At 42.1% G+C, this 15,538-nt stretch overlaps 1 protein-coding gene across 8 annotated transcripts in view; it reads left to right on the forward strand.

Moving 5' to 3' along the window:
* Positions 1-433: 433 nt before the first annotated feature.
* APBB2 (amyloid beta precursor protein binding family B member 2) overlaps positions 434-15,538 on the forward strand; it is a 341,418-nt gene continuing 326,313 nt past the window's right edge. For 4 of the 8 annotated variants that reach the window (XM_074951505.1, XM_074951508.1, XM_074951504.1 and 1 more), the window contains exon 1: positions 437-598. The gene's annotated coding sequence lies outside the window, so the exon portion shown is untranslated. Of the gene's footprint in view, positions 599-15,538 lie in introns of all 8 variants that reach the window. The other 4 variants (XM_074951511.1, XM_074951506.1, XM_074951507.1 and 1 more) reach the window with 3 other exon arrangements.

Here is a 15,538-nt window from a genome sequence, read left to right on the forward strand (position 1 = left end):
GGGAATGAAGGATTTTATAGTGAAACACAAGATTCAGGCATGCAGATAGGAGACATGGGGGGGATTCTTGGGAGAAGGAGAAACACACCATCCCCACATAGATTTAATGCCTTTTATTGTTTCTGGTGCTCAGATACCGGCTTGCTGGGTACCTTAAAAACGACAGGCAGATTCAGATCTTTCTTGCATAAATTGAAGATCGCGTTGGTAGCAAACGCGTTCTTACTGTTTTCCTTTCATCGCTGTAGCCAGGCCACGCACACAGCCCGGTTTTCCCAGGATCCGGCCGTGCAGAGTCTAGCTGCAAAACTAGCAGCGAACACAGGGCGTCGCTCTCCTTCCTAGGCAGAGGTCTCCCGTCAACCACGTTCCCAACGCTTCGGGTGCCGCAGCTCGCTCTGCGCCGGGCGGCGGCGAGGGAGGAGGGACGGGAGGAGGAGCCGCCGCCGCGGCCAGAGGCCGGAATTGTTTCCTGGGCTAAGCGCAGCAAGCTGGGAAAGCGTTTCCGGAGGGCTGGTTACATCCCGCAGCTGATGTTGGACGCCGCTTGTGTGGGCGAGAGGCGGCGAGCGGAGGCAGCAGCCCGGGCGGCGCAGGGGTAAGTCTGGCGAGGCAGAGCGCAGCGGCCAGGTGCGCTCCGGCTCCTCTTCGCCTGGCCTCGCTGGGCTGTGGCTGGGGCGAGCCGGGGAAGGGCAGGACGTGCCTGGGGGGCTGCGCCCGCGGGAGAACGTGGGCTCGGCTCTCCGCCAGCCGCAGTTGCTGCCGCCGCCGCGGTGCCCCGTGCTCGGCGGGCGCGCCTCGCTCACCGTCGCTCTCCTTGCCGCGGCTGCGGGCGCAGGGCGCGCCCGGAGTCGGAGAAGGCGGTGGACATCCCCGGCTCTGTCCCACCAGCCCCACCGCCTGGCCGCCCCTCCTGGCCGTCAGCTGGGGGAGGCAGGGCGGGGTGGTGGGCTGGGAGGGAGCCGCAGCCCCTGCGTGTGTGTGTGTGCGCGCCGCGGAGGCGCTCGGCAGAGCTGAGCTGTCCCCGGCGGGAGGATGCTGGCTGCCGTGAGGTGAGGGCAAGGGAGAGTGCGGGGCGTAAAAAGCAAGGGGGAGATTAAGAGCTAAAGCGCTGTAGGTATGAAATGAGGGGGGGAAGGAAGTGAAAGGGCTTTCCAGTAGACATGGCCTTATAGCCCACGAGCTTCTCTCCAGCCTTATCCGTGCCGGGGCCCACAGGAAGAGGAGTGGGGTGTGAGGAGTATCTGAGGACCGAGAGGTGGTGCAGAGCACGCACGATGTAGAAGTCATTTGAATAGCGAATGTAGAAGAAAGTGACCCCTGGAAGCATATTGGGGTGTTTTGGAATTTGGCTTTTCCTTTTATTTATAGAAGACACAGCTTATTAGCCAAGTCTTAAGTAGGTTCAAAATCTTGGCCATTGTAAAAATGCTGCAGTCTTATTTATCCAGCATATTGGGCCTGAATCTGCACCACTGAAGTGCATGGGATTTTTTTTGTCATTGTCTCCACTCGACCCTTCTAGCCCTTTATATTTTTCAAAGCATTTACAGTCTTTAAGAGATGTTTTTATGAAACAGTAAAAATTGCAAAATGGACATGCATTGAAAAGCCCCAAACAGACACAATGGCTCTGACATTGGATTGAACTTGTTTAGAAGTGTGAGATAGGGATCACAAAGCTTGCATTTTTATGTAATACAAAGAATGACATTAAAATAGTGTTAAAAGTCTCAAACTTATGGAGGCAAAGCAATTACTCACTACAGTGGTAGTTATAAAGTACAATAATAAGCACATACACAGTAAATCTTAGTAATTCCCCTTGAGTTCTGCAAATGCCATAAGATTCTAAAACCCAGATAAGGATACATCACTTTAGCTGCTGCTGGCACTTTATGTCCTCTAGTTCCATGTCAACATGTGTTATCGATTAATTCTAGATCTGATATTGTCATCATTCTGGTGTCGCTCGTGCTTTAGTTATTTTGACTGCATCAGAATTAGCTGCTGATGTACTAAAAACTATTTTCTGTATATCTAACACAATCTTTTTAAAAACGAGAATGTAGCATATTTAAATAAATAAGAGTCCATAGTAGTGAGCATTTCACAATGTCATTGTGACACAATAACAACTCTTTAACTTTCTTGCATGGAAAAACAATTTTAAATAAACCATACAAAAATCCAAGTAGTTTCTATCGATCATTTGAAGGAATGAGGTTTATTTTTTTAACAGGTGAAATTAAGGTGAATAAAGTATAGACTAGTCAGGAAGAAGAATAGTTTCATAGTGAGTTTAGAATCGAGAAGAATTCTCTATCAGTAAAGCAGCTCAAGCAAAAGTGGCATTCCCAATTTGGGAGACAACCAAGATTAGCTCAAAATAGGATGGGTAGCATTCCCAGTGGATAGGACACAGAGCTTGAAGCCAGGAGACCTGAATTCTTTTTCTTAGATTTTTTGCTGACTACATGAGAAGCCAGTGAAGATGGGGATGGGATGTGGCCCAAACTTTTACTTTTAAAAGGCTGATTCTGCTGTCATTGAAGTCAGTGCTTCACTAGGGGGTATGGAATAGGACTCAGAGTAGTCAGATGCAATGTTTGAATTAGAGAGAGTAGGAATTTAGGAAGCTTGTAAAGAAAGAACTTCTGTACTTGAGATGGCATGAAATAAGGGTTTCAGCAGAGGCAGGGTCAAGGTAAAGATTAATTCTGGCATTTGGTCTGTAGATGGTGATAAGCTGACTGATGCCTCAGTCTTGTATCACCTTTATCTGTCAAATGAGGAACAAGGATGAATCAAAGTCTTTTGGACTTGGAGACAAAGTGAAGTTCCACGTTGGTAATGTACAGTAGCAATACTTGACATAGTGCAAACAGGTTCTCACAACAAAATTTATGGTGGCCTCAAAGTGCGGCCACCAACTGTTGCTGGTGGCCGCGCTGCCAATTTAACTTTAGGAAAAACAAACAAATACGCACATATACATGTCCAAGTCAATATAATTTATTGACTCTTTTTGCAAACTCAATAATAAAAATAATGTACAGTTGTCTATTCTTTACTGGACCTAAACAGAATAAAAACACAAATAAGGTGCTCTTGCAGGTTCTTGTCTTTGTTAAAAGAAAAGGAGTACTAGTGGCACCTTAGAGACTAACCAATTTATTTGAGCATAAGCTTCCGTGAGCTACAGCTCACTTCATTGGATGCATTCAGTGGAAAATACAGTGAGGAGATTTATATACACACAGAACATGAAAAAATGGGTGTTATCATGCACATTGTAAGGAGAGTGATCACTTAAGATGAGCTATTACCAGCAGGAAAGCGGGGGGGGGCAGGGGGAGAAAACCTTTTGTAGTGATAATCAAGGTGGGCCATTGCCAGCAGTTAACAGGAACGTCTGAGGAGCAGTGGGGGTGGGGTGGGGTGGGGGGAATAAACATGGGGAAATAGTTTTACTTTGTGTAATGACACATCCACTCCCAGTCTCTATTCAAGCCTAAGTTAATTGTATCCAGTTTGCAAATTAATTGCAATTCAGCAGTCTCTCGTTGGAGTCTGTTTTTGAAGTCTTTTTGTTGTAATATTGCGACCTTTAGGTCTGTAATCGAGTGACCAGAGAGATTGAAGTGTTCTCCGACTGGTTTATGAATGTTATAATTCTTGACATCTGATTTGTGTCCATTTATTCTTTTACGTAGAGACTGTCCAGTTTGACCAATGTACCTGGCAGAGGGGCATTGCTGGCACATGATGGCATATATCACATTGGTAGATTACAGACCTAGAGGTCGCAATATTACAACAAAAAGACTTCAAAAACAGACTCCAACGAGAGACTGCTGAATTGCAATTAATTTGCAAACTGGATACAATTAACTTAGGCTTGAATAGAGACTGGGAGTGGATGTGTCATTACACAAAGTAAAACTATTTCCCCATGTTTATTCCCCCCCCCCCCCACTCCTCAGACGTTCCTGTTAACTCCTGGCAATGGCCCACCTTGATTATCACTACAAAAGGTTCCCCCCCCCCCCCCTCTCCTGCTGGTAGTAGCTCATCTTAAGTGATCACTCTCCTTACAAAGTGCATGATAACACCCATTTTTTCATGTTCTGTGTGTATATAAATCTCCTCACTGTATTTTCCACTGAATGCATCCAATGAAGTGAGCTGTAGCTCACGAAAGCTTATGCTCAAATAAATTGGTTAGTCTCTAAGGTGCCACTAGTACTCCTTTTCTTTTTCCGAATACAGACTAACACGGCTGCTACTCTGAAACATGTCTTTGTTGTTTGTTTTCTTTTCTTTTTTTTTTTTTAAAGACTTGCTAGCTAGTAAGTCTGTGGCTGTGAAAAGTGATATTAACAGAGATCACTTTTCACAGCAGACTTACTCAGTCCTGACAAGCCTGGGGACAAATTAAGCCTTGGATGGGGAGGTCGGTAGGTGGGGGATGAGGGGAAGAATGCATGATGGGCTGGTGGGGGCCAGGGGCAATGAGGGGGTGAGCCCCGCAGGTGGGGGTTGGAGCCCCGTGGCCAGAGCCTGTTGCTTACCACCCCAGGGCTGGAGCCCGACCCTACCGTCGCCAGGAAGGTGGGGAACTCACTAGCTGCCTGTGTCTCCAGTGGGGAGCAGGGTTCAACCCCTGCTGGTGGCCCTGGGGGAAGGACCACTGCTTCGCACCCCCCACACCCGCCTAGGAGGCTGTGGCCACAAGAAAAGTCCCTGGTGGCCGCATGATGGCCACATTTGAGAAATGCTGGGTAGAATGTACAATGCGAGTAAACCATACAATATCTATACCTACCCACAGCAAAACTCTAAACCAAAAAGTATCTGGCTGTTATCTCCGTTTCAGACATATTTATTTTAATGTATTCTTTCTCTGGTGGTAATGTTTTAATAACATTGTTTAAAAAATACAACAAATTGCTCAGAACCACTAGTGTAGACATTGGACCAATTTAAAAAATGCATAGTTATGTTTGCTTTAGTAAAATTATTCTGAGACGTATATTTGTAGCATGCTTCGCAGCCACTTCCAAAAATATCTTGTTAGTTGGAATTTTTTTCCTCCAAGCTACTAAGGAATTGGGCCATAGCAATACCTAATTGCATGGAAACTTCTTTTTAAATCAAAACTGTGTGCAAAGAGGTGATTTGGATGGTAAACTTCCTTATGTGCCCTTATAACTTGTTGAACTGACTTAAAAATATAAACAGGTAAAAATTTAAAAACTTGTTTCCAAATTGACTTTTGTATACCAGCTTCTTATAAATCCTGCTCACTTATAAATCCCTGAAAGGAGAAATCTGTAATGGAAGGGTGGTTGACCTTTAGCTGCAATGGTGCAGATGTTGTTACTAGAAGATGGCAGAGATAATAGTAAAATGATCATAAATTTTGAAAAAATTCCATTTGAGTTTTTGCTTGTGGAATTTACATCAATATCCATAATTCAGAGAAGATGAGAAGTTATCTTGAATGATAGGTTACAGTGCTTCAATAATTTTTAATTTTTATAATAGTTTCTTTTGTCCTGGAAGGGCTTAAAGCACTCTCTAGATTTGGTATAAACAGGGTTCATATACCAGTGAAATGCAGCCCTCTTTGGTTGGAATGCAGTAAACATTTGGGGGTGGCAACAGTACATGCCAGTTTTTAGGGGGGGAAATGAATCAAAACTATATGAAGAATTTTACGGATGCACTTACAGTTAAATTTGACCAACACATTGCAAAAAGTGCCATTTGATGAAGTAACTTAGTTTTACATCTCTTCTGAAAAATCCTGGGGTGCTGGTTCAGTACTGTCTTAGGAGCTGATCTGCAATTTAACGTGTGAATCAGACCACTATGGGGGCCCCATTGAAGTCTGTGGGGCTCCACATGGATGCAGCAGTCTACTTGCACAGATCAGATTGCAGACTCTAGACAACAGTGGGAAACAATGTTGATGCTGAATCACCAGCTCGGTTACTTGCAGCACTGTGGGCTCTCCTTGGAGTTTGCTTTTCCAGGTTCTAAAAGCCCAAACCCTGTTTAATTTATGAGATCTGAGGTTGCATAGCTCCAACTTGTAGCACATACTGTCTGTGTTTTACCAATAACCCACTTCCATTTGTCGATTTTTATTAAAAATTTGCCAAGCTTTTTTGTCTACCCTGAAAACATATTTGTTTGTGTACTTGTTCAGTAGTGAAAACTAGTGTTGAAACCAACTTTGCATCTCTGTATAAAAGATTACTGAGAGAATTATTTTTTTTATATGCAGTCTATACATGAATTAGGATAATTAAGGGGACATGGTCTACCCATTAAATTAGTGGTCTGAGCTCTAGGATTGATGTGTTTATAGATGCCTTGGAATTGGGGTAGATAAACCAAGTAGGCTATAGTTTACTCTGGGGAAATTATTTATGAATGTAAACTATTAGGTCTAATTTTAGTATATTGCAACAGTAATAATATTTGATAGAGATTTGCTCATTTCTAGTGATTAAAAAAATTATTTAGCTCCAACACTCGTTAAAACAGAGGCTTTCCAATGTGGCCAATATTTTGATTTGGGCACACTATGAACTTTACCTGCGGTGGTAAATTGTCTCCAAGCAAACCTTTGGCTGAGCCTTACATATACACTGTCATATGTCACAGGACTCCGCTGCTTTAAAATTATTGCATAAAATCTCACTGCAGTACTGATGTGATCACGCCAAAACACAGTAGTCACTTACCAGTTTAGATTCATCCACTGGTTCTTCTTAGTCAGAGAAACCAAGCTGTAGTTTGTTTTTGTTTTTGTTTTGTTTTGTTTTCCTTTTGTCTTCCCTACTATACTGTAGTATGTTTTAGGTATCCCTCAGCAGACAAAGCAGACTTACCTGCCCCATGGTAAAACTCTGATTTTGGAAACTGTAGGTGAATTTTGCCATGATGATATGCTTTTGAATAGTTTTCCAGTTGACTTTAAAACATAGGTGCAACTGATTTTTAAAGTCACAAAAAGGAACATTTCCAGTACTTTATTGCTTTTTTAAAAGTAAGATATCTTTCTAAAAAAAAATACACCTAGTGTATTTTTGGTGCTGTCAGTTTAAAAATACGTGGTTCACAGAATTTTATGTTCAGTAAAGAAAAATTTTCCTCATGTTTATTAGCTGGTAGTGGTCTCTTTTTCTGCACTCAGTATAATTATGGAGTGTAAGTGAGCGTACTTAATTTCCAAAGGGGGAGAAACTGGTAGACATTAAATGATCTGTAAATATGTTAATCCAAAAATTGTGTTTTAATTTGTTTTTACCAGCAGAAGAGACTAACACTTTGAAGTTGTTACATATTGTATTTTGATAATGTTGTCTATTTGTAGAGGCATGCTGTTCTTTTGTAGCATTCACTGACAAGAACGCTCTCCATGTAGTCAGTGGACATTAAATTATAATAATTTGGTGCAAGTAATAGTAGGAATTAACTAACCCTTTATCTGAAACCTCTCAAGTATAATTTCTTAAATGGTGGCAGGAGATATGACAGCGTCCTTAATAGCCAACTGCTTAGTTCATAACTTGATGATGAACCGTTCTGTATATTAATGCATATCTTCATATAAACAAACAACTTAAAACAGTGATTTGGTAAATATGACAAGTGATTTGGATTTGTTACTAGACAACATTTGTTTGACTATATGTTAATGATAATACATTATTTACTTTTATGAAATAATGCTTCTTAGAACATGAATTGTGAGTTGTGCATGAAAATATGCTGAAAAAAGAATGGGTCTGACTGGGGAGAAAGATAAGTGGGAAGTATGTACTTGCATTGGGAATTAAATGCTTACCTGACTACTTTCCATTACGTTTTGTTTAAATCCCGATTTAACTTCACAAAGTTACTTATTTTAAGTGAATGCAAGACATTTTAATTGCCATTCATTACCTCATTGAGGAGTATTAAACAGGAGATCTGATGGCATATGTAAATAGAGCCTCATCCAAAGCCCACTGGAAACAGTGGAAAGACTCTCATGAGGCCCCTGGGGGGAAAAAATAAAGCATAGATATAACTGAAACCTGGCTGGTTGCAATAAGAGGGGTATTAATAAAAATATTAAACCTTTGATATTTATGTTGCCTCAAAAGTCTCTTGGGTACTTTATAAAAAAAAAAAAAGTAGGAAGGCAAGGTCTATTCTATCTATGGCATTTATACTGCATAAACTCCTTAGTGTGTAGGTGTAAAACATGTTACCACAAGGAATTTACAATCTAAATGGGCAACATGTAGATGATGGCTACATCATCAGCCTGACACTACGAAGCCTGAACAGACCAGCACAAGGCCAAAATAAATGGCAGAGCTGGTGGATGCCTTGTGCACATGAGGGTGTGGGTCTGCCAGAGGATAAAGAGAGATGATGAAGGCTGGGGAATGGGATGTAGAAAGCAAGTGACTGAGTTGTAAAGATGAATTTTTTTTAGCTTTCTGTGTTCCAGTCTTACAGTTGCTGGAAGGAAGAACAATTAACAAAACAAATCACCACAGAAATAAAGTGGAACTAGCAATATGTGTGTCCGACTTTAGTGCTCAGTCATTAGCTTTTTGTTACATCCCATCCTTCATCTAAAATGTATTCATTTAGATTGTAAAATCCTCAGGCCAGAGACCACTGCCAGGGTTGTCAAAGGATGCCCATAGGCTCCTCAGTGCTTATTTAAATGACTGTGTTGAGATACCCATTTTTGAAAATGTTGGTTGTGGTATCTTTCTTCCTGTCCACAAAGCATGTCTTGCTGGAAATGTGCTATGTGACCAATAATGGAATTACTTGCAGGAAAGATATATGGGGTCATTAGCAAACTTCTGTAATCCCCAACTTCAGAGCTGCCTCCAAAATATTATAAGCAATAAAACTGCTTTGGGGTTTTATTTCTTCTCCTTGAAAGGCTCCCTCACATTTTTTTGCCATCTGATAGTTCAAATAAACACAACTAAACCTGTTTGTTAAACCTCTTATATTTTGCCCTCCCACTAGGAAACTGACAGCTCCCAACCTATTAAAATACCTGGGGAAAATCCTTGCTTGTTGCTTCTTAAGGGACAGTGTCCCATATGATATGGTGAAGGGGAGGACAACGTAGTGGTTAATGGGGATGTAAATATAGTTTTTAAAAGTACTCATTTAAACGATTAAAATTATATCAGTTTACCGTTTAATCATTAATAAGTTCAGCCAGCAGAAGGGGAGGAGGTATTTATACACCGGGAGGAAGAAATGGGACGTTCAGAGGGGCAGGGTGGCAAGGTCCTGGTGCAGTGGGCTGGGGGATCGATTGCGTGTATGTGGCCGGGTGCTATGTGTCTTGCTCTGATCCCACCCCTTGCTCTCTCAGTTACTAGGAGCTGCCTAGTGCAGCTAGTTTGGCGGATCGGTGCCAGGGCAGATCCAAGTGTTCTGGCAGACCCACCGCCGCAGCCAGCTGAAAGAGAAGCAGAGCCGGGTGGTTGCCAGCCTGCCCCAAGTGGTGCCCTCTCCGCCAGGCATGGGCTGATCCAGCAGTGCCCCGAGCTGCGAGAGTGCAACAAGCTCCAGCACCCCCTCGCCCTGGGTATTGCTGCGGCATTTTTAATGTGCACATTAGGTATTACAAAGTCACGAAATTAATTTACCAATCTGTTTTAAATGTGAACTGCATTACATTAACATAACATTAACGGTGAGACTAATACTTATTGGTTAGCTGTTTAACGGCTTAATATTTTACATCCCTAGTGGTTAAAGTGGACTTCAAAGGGGAACCATCCCCACCTTTTCCCATGGACATGACATAGACTAATGCTATTTATGCATGCTTCCTGAACTCCTCTCTTCCCTCTTGTTGATGCAGGCCTCCCTTTTCCTTTCCTTCATTTCAGAGGTTTCTCTGTCATGTTAAAATCCCCACATTTTGTTATATCCTGTAAGACAGGGGTTCTCAAACTTCATTGCACCGTAACCCCCTTCTGACAACAAAAATTACTACATGACCCCAGGAGTGGGAACCAAAGCCTGAGCCTGCCCGAACACTGCTGATCTGGGTAGGGGAGCCAAAGCCCAAGGGCTTCAACCCCAGGTGGGGGGGGGGGGGGGCTGTAACATGAGTCCCACCACCAGGGGCGGTGGGGCTCAGGCTTTGGCCCTGGGGCTCAGCAAGTCTAATGCCAGCCCTGGTGACCTCCTTAAAACGGGATGGAGATCCCCAGTTTGAGAACCGCTGCTGTAAGACATTGCTCTAGAAAATAAGTTCACAGTATGGCTCAGTTGCCATTCATAGATGCCTCCATCCACTGCAGTTTGCCTGGACTGGAGTAGTAGCAGGGTAGTTCTCTTGTCAGCTTGGTGACGATCTGGAGTTTCGTTTAATGGGAGACTCCTCTGGTGGTGACGGAAGGGAAGCAGATTGTAGGATGAAGGCCTGAAGCAATTACTTTTTGAAAACACATGCACGAGTGCTGACCTTTATACATGTGAGTACTTCCATTGCATGAGTTAGGAAAGCAATGGGGGAACCCTCAATAGGAAAGTTCTGGTTTTGGGACAACTCACAGCTGTCAGGTTAAGCATCTGTGTACGTGTTTGCCAGAATGGGAGTGTAGCTTTTTTCTAGGCAGAGCAATCTGGGTCTCTGGAGAGAAGGTAAGTGGCCTGGCTGGCTTGGTCCTGTGTCTGTCCTCCTGTAGTCTCAGGGTGAGAGTGAGGCTTGGTCTACACTACAAACTTATGCCGGTATAACTGCATCACTCAGGGGGTGTAAAATATCCTAACCCCCATTGTAGATTGTGCTGTGTTGACAGGAGGGCTTCCCCCATCGACACAGTTACCCCCTCTCAGGGATGTGGAGTACCCACACTGACAGGAGAAGCTCTCCCGTCAGCGTAGGTGGTGTTTTCACTAAGCACTGCAGAAGTGCAGCTTCACTGGTGCAGCAGCCCTGCTGCAGCGCTGTAAGTGTAGGTAAGCATGCGAGAGAACTTTCAGAGGTGCATCAACATCCTCCTGACAACCAGAGCTCCTGGCTCTGTGTGGTTGTGCAGGTGTCCCAGACTGCTTTGTAACTGGGTTATTGATATGTCAGAGGAAGTGGCATGTTGTTGGCTGCTAATCAATTGCTGTAGTAGGGGGGTTGATTGGAGTGAAACATCTGATCTCCCCACTGCGTATAAAACATCCCCAAATCAAAATGGCAGAATTTTGTGCTGTCCTTGAATTGGCGTAAGTGACCACATGAGGGGCAGGGCAAGGGGAAATCAGGCCCAAGATGGTTTGGAGGGCAACAGAGTAAGTATTCCTTGGACCTGCCTGGTAGGCCTTGAGCAGGTAGGGACAGTAGCTAAAGAGAACACAATCTTCTCCTGATTGACTGCCACAGTCTCCACAGTCCTTTGACTGCACATAGGCAGTTATTAAGTATTAAATAACAATTAGTATTATGGTAGCACCTAGAAGTCCCAGTCAGGGAACAGGGCCCCTTGGTGCTAGGCACCATACAAATGCATAACAAGGGGACAGTTGCTGCTCTGTAGAGCTTACAGGATAAGGTACTAGTCCTGCTAGTGGTGCTTACAGGGTCGAAAAGGATGGAAAAAGTTGTGTGTATTGCAGTTGTCACAAGCACAGAGCTTGCTTAGTGGGACTTATGAGTGTGTGGGAGGATATAGTTGTCCTGTCTAGATGTAGGGTGTCTGGCAATGAAGGTGAGAGGAGTCTTAAAGCCTCAGACTTACATGATTACACACAAACTACTTGCCTTAGGCCTTGTCTACACTGCCACTTACAGTGCTGAAACTTTCTTCGCTCAAGTGGTGAAAAAACACCCCCCTGAGCTATGCAAGTTTCAGCACTGTAAAGTGGCAGTGTTGGCAGTGCTACAGTGCTGGGAGCTACTCCCCTCATGGAGGTGGTTTTATTACAGTGCTGGGAGAGCGTTCTCCCAGCGCTGGAGCCGTGACTACACAGCCACGTTAAAGCACTGCCGCGGCATTGCTTTAATGTCAGCTGTGTAGACATACACTTATACCACCCCTGTATGTAAGAGCAGATGTCTTATTGAAAGAGGAAATCTGGAAATGGCGGTCTAAGGTGGGGAAGGTTTCCTGTGTTGTTTGTAAGGGAATTGATCTGTGAAATAATTTAGGAGTTAACAATAAAATGTAGCCAAGTAAAGAGAAAAATAATGAATTCTTTGAGAACATATGAAGCCAACAGGCAAGATGACAATAGAGATATTTGAGGGACAAGAAACATAGTGAGAAATGAGGATGATGTTTCTCAAGGCGTAAATGAATTATTTATGTCATTATATTCCCACAAGAGGTGGAAGGTGACTTCTGAGAGAGTGATATGTTTTCACAATACACAGCAAGGAAAGCGAATTAAGTGCAACTGAACAAGTAAAGCAGACAGAACTATTAAAAGTTAACCGTGCCAGATGACCTGCATCTCATAATTTAGAAGGCTGTAACAAAGGAAACTGTACAGTCTTTGGTGAGTACTTTTGATATTCACAAAGGATACAGGAAGTATCAGACCAGAAGGTGACTAATATACTAGTTCCCATCATTAAGAAGGGAACTGGGTGGATCCAGTTAATTGTAGAAGCCTCGCCTCAGGAAGGATATTAAAAATGTTGATAAAGAAAGAGATTAAAAACACACATAGATGTACATAATTTAGTTGAACCATGCAGTAAAGGACAGTGGGCATGGATTTATAGACGAAAGATCATGCCTGATATATGTAGCCAAAATCTTCTGTTTATGTCTAGACTATGTAAAACTAGTGTAACTGACTACAGATTTTGGGTCCATTAGCTTTGTTTTTGTTAGGGGAAAAAAAAAACATTCAACGTAAGTTTTCTGGCCTTTATGAAAACATTTTTTACTCTCCTACAACAAATTATTTTACAAAGTCACAGAGACGTATATAGAGAGCTATTAACAATGGAATATCAAAAGGACAATATCAAGAGGCGTTTGTTTTAGTTTAACTTAACTTTTTTGGAAGGGTAGGAATTTTGACTTTGGGAAACCCATTTGGATTGCCAGTGATAGCAAAAATGTCCTACTGAAGTACAGGAATAGTGTTGGAACCATCAATAGGGGAGTGGATTTCAGACAACTTAAATATGCATATGAAAATGTCAGATACAGTATATAAAATAAACTGTTAAAATTTGAGGAAATCTGGAATCTATTCTTAATTTAAAGGACAAGAATTATCAAGTATAACAATAAAAATGGTTGAAGGTGGAACATGGGTTTCCTAAATGTATCTGAATATAAGTAATCTTAAAAAAAAAAAAAAAAGTTAGTTTTGTTCCTACTTCTCTCATTCTTCAGTCTTTTTCTTTGTATAAATGCAGGGGATTAGGATAGATTTATTATATATAATTAGGACTTCTGATTTTTGGTTTTAATTGATAAACCATGGTAAAATACCCGTGATACAATAAATAAGTAGATAAATAAAAATGAAATTTGTGTTCATCCAGTAAACACTGGGAAAGCACCAGAAATGGTTACTTGCATCTAAGGGCTTGTCTACATGGAGCAGTAATGCAGTCTATAGGGGTATGATTTCTAAAGCTCACTAATGTATTGTGTGCTAAATGTTCCATGTAGACTCTGGTAGTGTGCACTGAAGGTTCCTTATTGTGCTTTTATAATGTGCATTATTCATTACAGTATATATAAAGAGAGCTCTGAAACCCCACTTTTTTTATGTCTACATAAAAACTCAAAAATTTCTAAAAATACACCCCCAAAATTGAAATTAATAAACCACGAAAAATAAAAGCTCTGTGTGTATAACTTATATATTTAAGTTGACTTGATAGCCACCTGAGGAGATATTAAAATAAAATGTTAATGCTGTTTTATTCACAAAATTCAATCCAAATAAATGGTTTTAAAGCATGTACACGTGCTATTTTTGAAATATGTGCAAGATCCTCTTACAAACTATACTTGGTTACCGAGTTATTTTAAAAAAAGCAGCATGTCTTTTTTTTTTTTTCATCTGTGTGCCCTGTTACATAGAATATTTGTCAAACTGTGCATTCTCTGTGCCCACTTCTAGAATTTCTGATGTCAGGGACTTTCTCTACATGGATTCTGTACAGCCCCTTTTGAAATTCTGTAAGTCCTGATATGAATTTAAAATTTGCTAAACTTACTGCTCTGAGGCCTACAAACACAAAAAAAGAGAGAAAATATATTAACCGTGATATAGATAATGAGGTTTATGGGCCAATATGTTTCTTGTGAAGTTGATTATACATATGTACTAATGAGACTAAGAAGTCACAAATTGTTATATTTATGACCTCAAATTACTCTGTTTTAGGTGGGGGAATTTTTTTAGTTTGTCCTGGAGAAAATTTGGCATTCAACTTCATGATGATAAACTGACATGTCCTAAATGTCATTGTGGTATAATGTGATATTTCATGAAATGGAATGTGGTCTGGGGACTCTTGAATATTCCTCAAGTGGAATTGACTTGGGAAAATCAGGATGATCCCACAAATTTCAGGATAGCAGCAACCCTAGATTGAGGGATGATCATGGAGAATGTTCTGGAATGATTGAGCAGTAGAACAGGGCATGATTAGTAAGGGCTGAATCTCCAAAAGGCTTAGGTAAGAATCCTAGAGCTCAGAGGCTTATCTGCACCTTTTTTGGTTGAGAAATCAACCAGCTCTTGTGTTTTTCAGTACAATTAAACGCGCACACACACACTGAGAATAGCTTTTTTTTCTCATGATTCTTCCACGTTTGGACTTCGCCAAAACTGGGAAGTGCAAAGATATGCAAGGATGTTGCGATTTTTGGTAGAACAAGAGGATCCCTCAAAGATTTTTTCCACCTCAGCCAGCAAAGTGCCATTCCCTAGTTAAAATATTCCTTCTATACCCCCACAAAAAAAAAATTAATTGCGTATTGTTGGAGTGGCCTGTGGGGTGGGTTGAGGGTGAGGAGACTACATGGTACTTTCCACAAATGTGCCTACCACTGCTGATGGGAGTCAAAGGAGGTAGTTCTTGTGGCAATACCAGGCACGCCTGTGACATGGCCACTGTCTGAGCAGTAGACATCCTGGTCCCAACTCACAGAAGGCTGAACATTTTAACTAACAGGACTGGCCTTAGAACAGTGGTCCCCAAACTGTGGGGCATGCCCCCTTAACGGGGTGCAGAGGAACATTCAGCAGGGCACAGGGAGGGAGTACCATCCAGCCCTGCTCTGCCCCCAGCTTCGCTCTGGCCCTGCCCCTCGCTGAAGCCCCAACTTTGGCTTCCTGCCCTGGCTATATTTACAAGGTGAAGACTGATTTTTCTAAATAAACTGAAAGCTGAACTTCTCCTTCATGGGCTCCTAGACTCAGCCGTATCCCCTCCAGCTCAACAGTGCTGCAATGTGTGAAAACTTAAAAAATAACCCCAAAAAACCAAAAACACCCCAAATCAGATTTCATT

Source organism: Natator depressus, chromosome 4 (genome assembly GCF_965152275.1).
Source record: "Natator depressus isolate rNatDep1 chromosome 4, rNatDep2.hap1, whole genome shotgun sequence".
Classification (NCBI taxonomy): Eukaryota; Metazoa; Chordata; order Testudines; family Cheloniidae; genus Natator; species Natator depressus.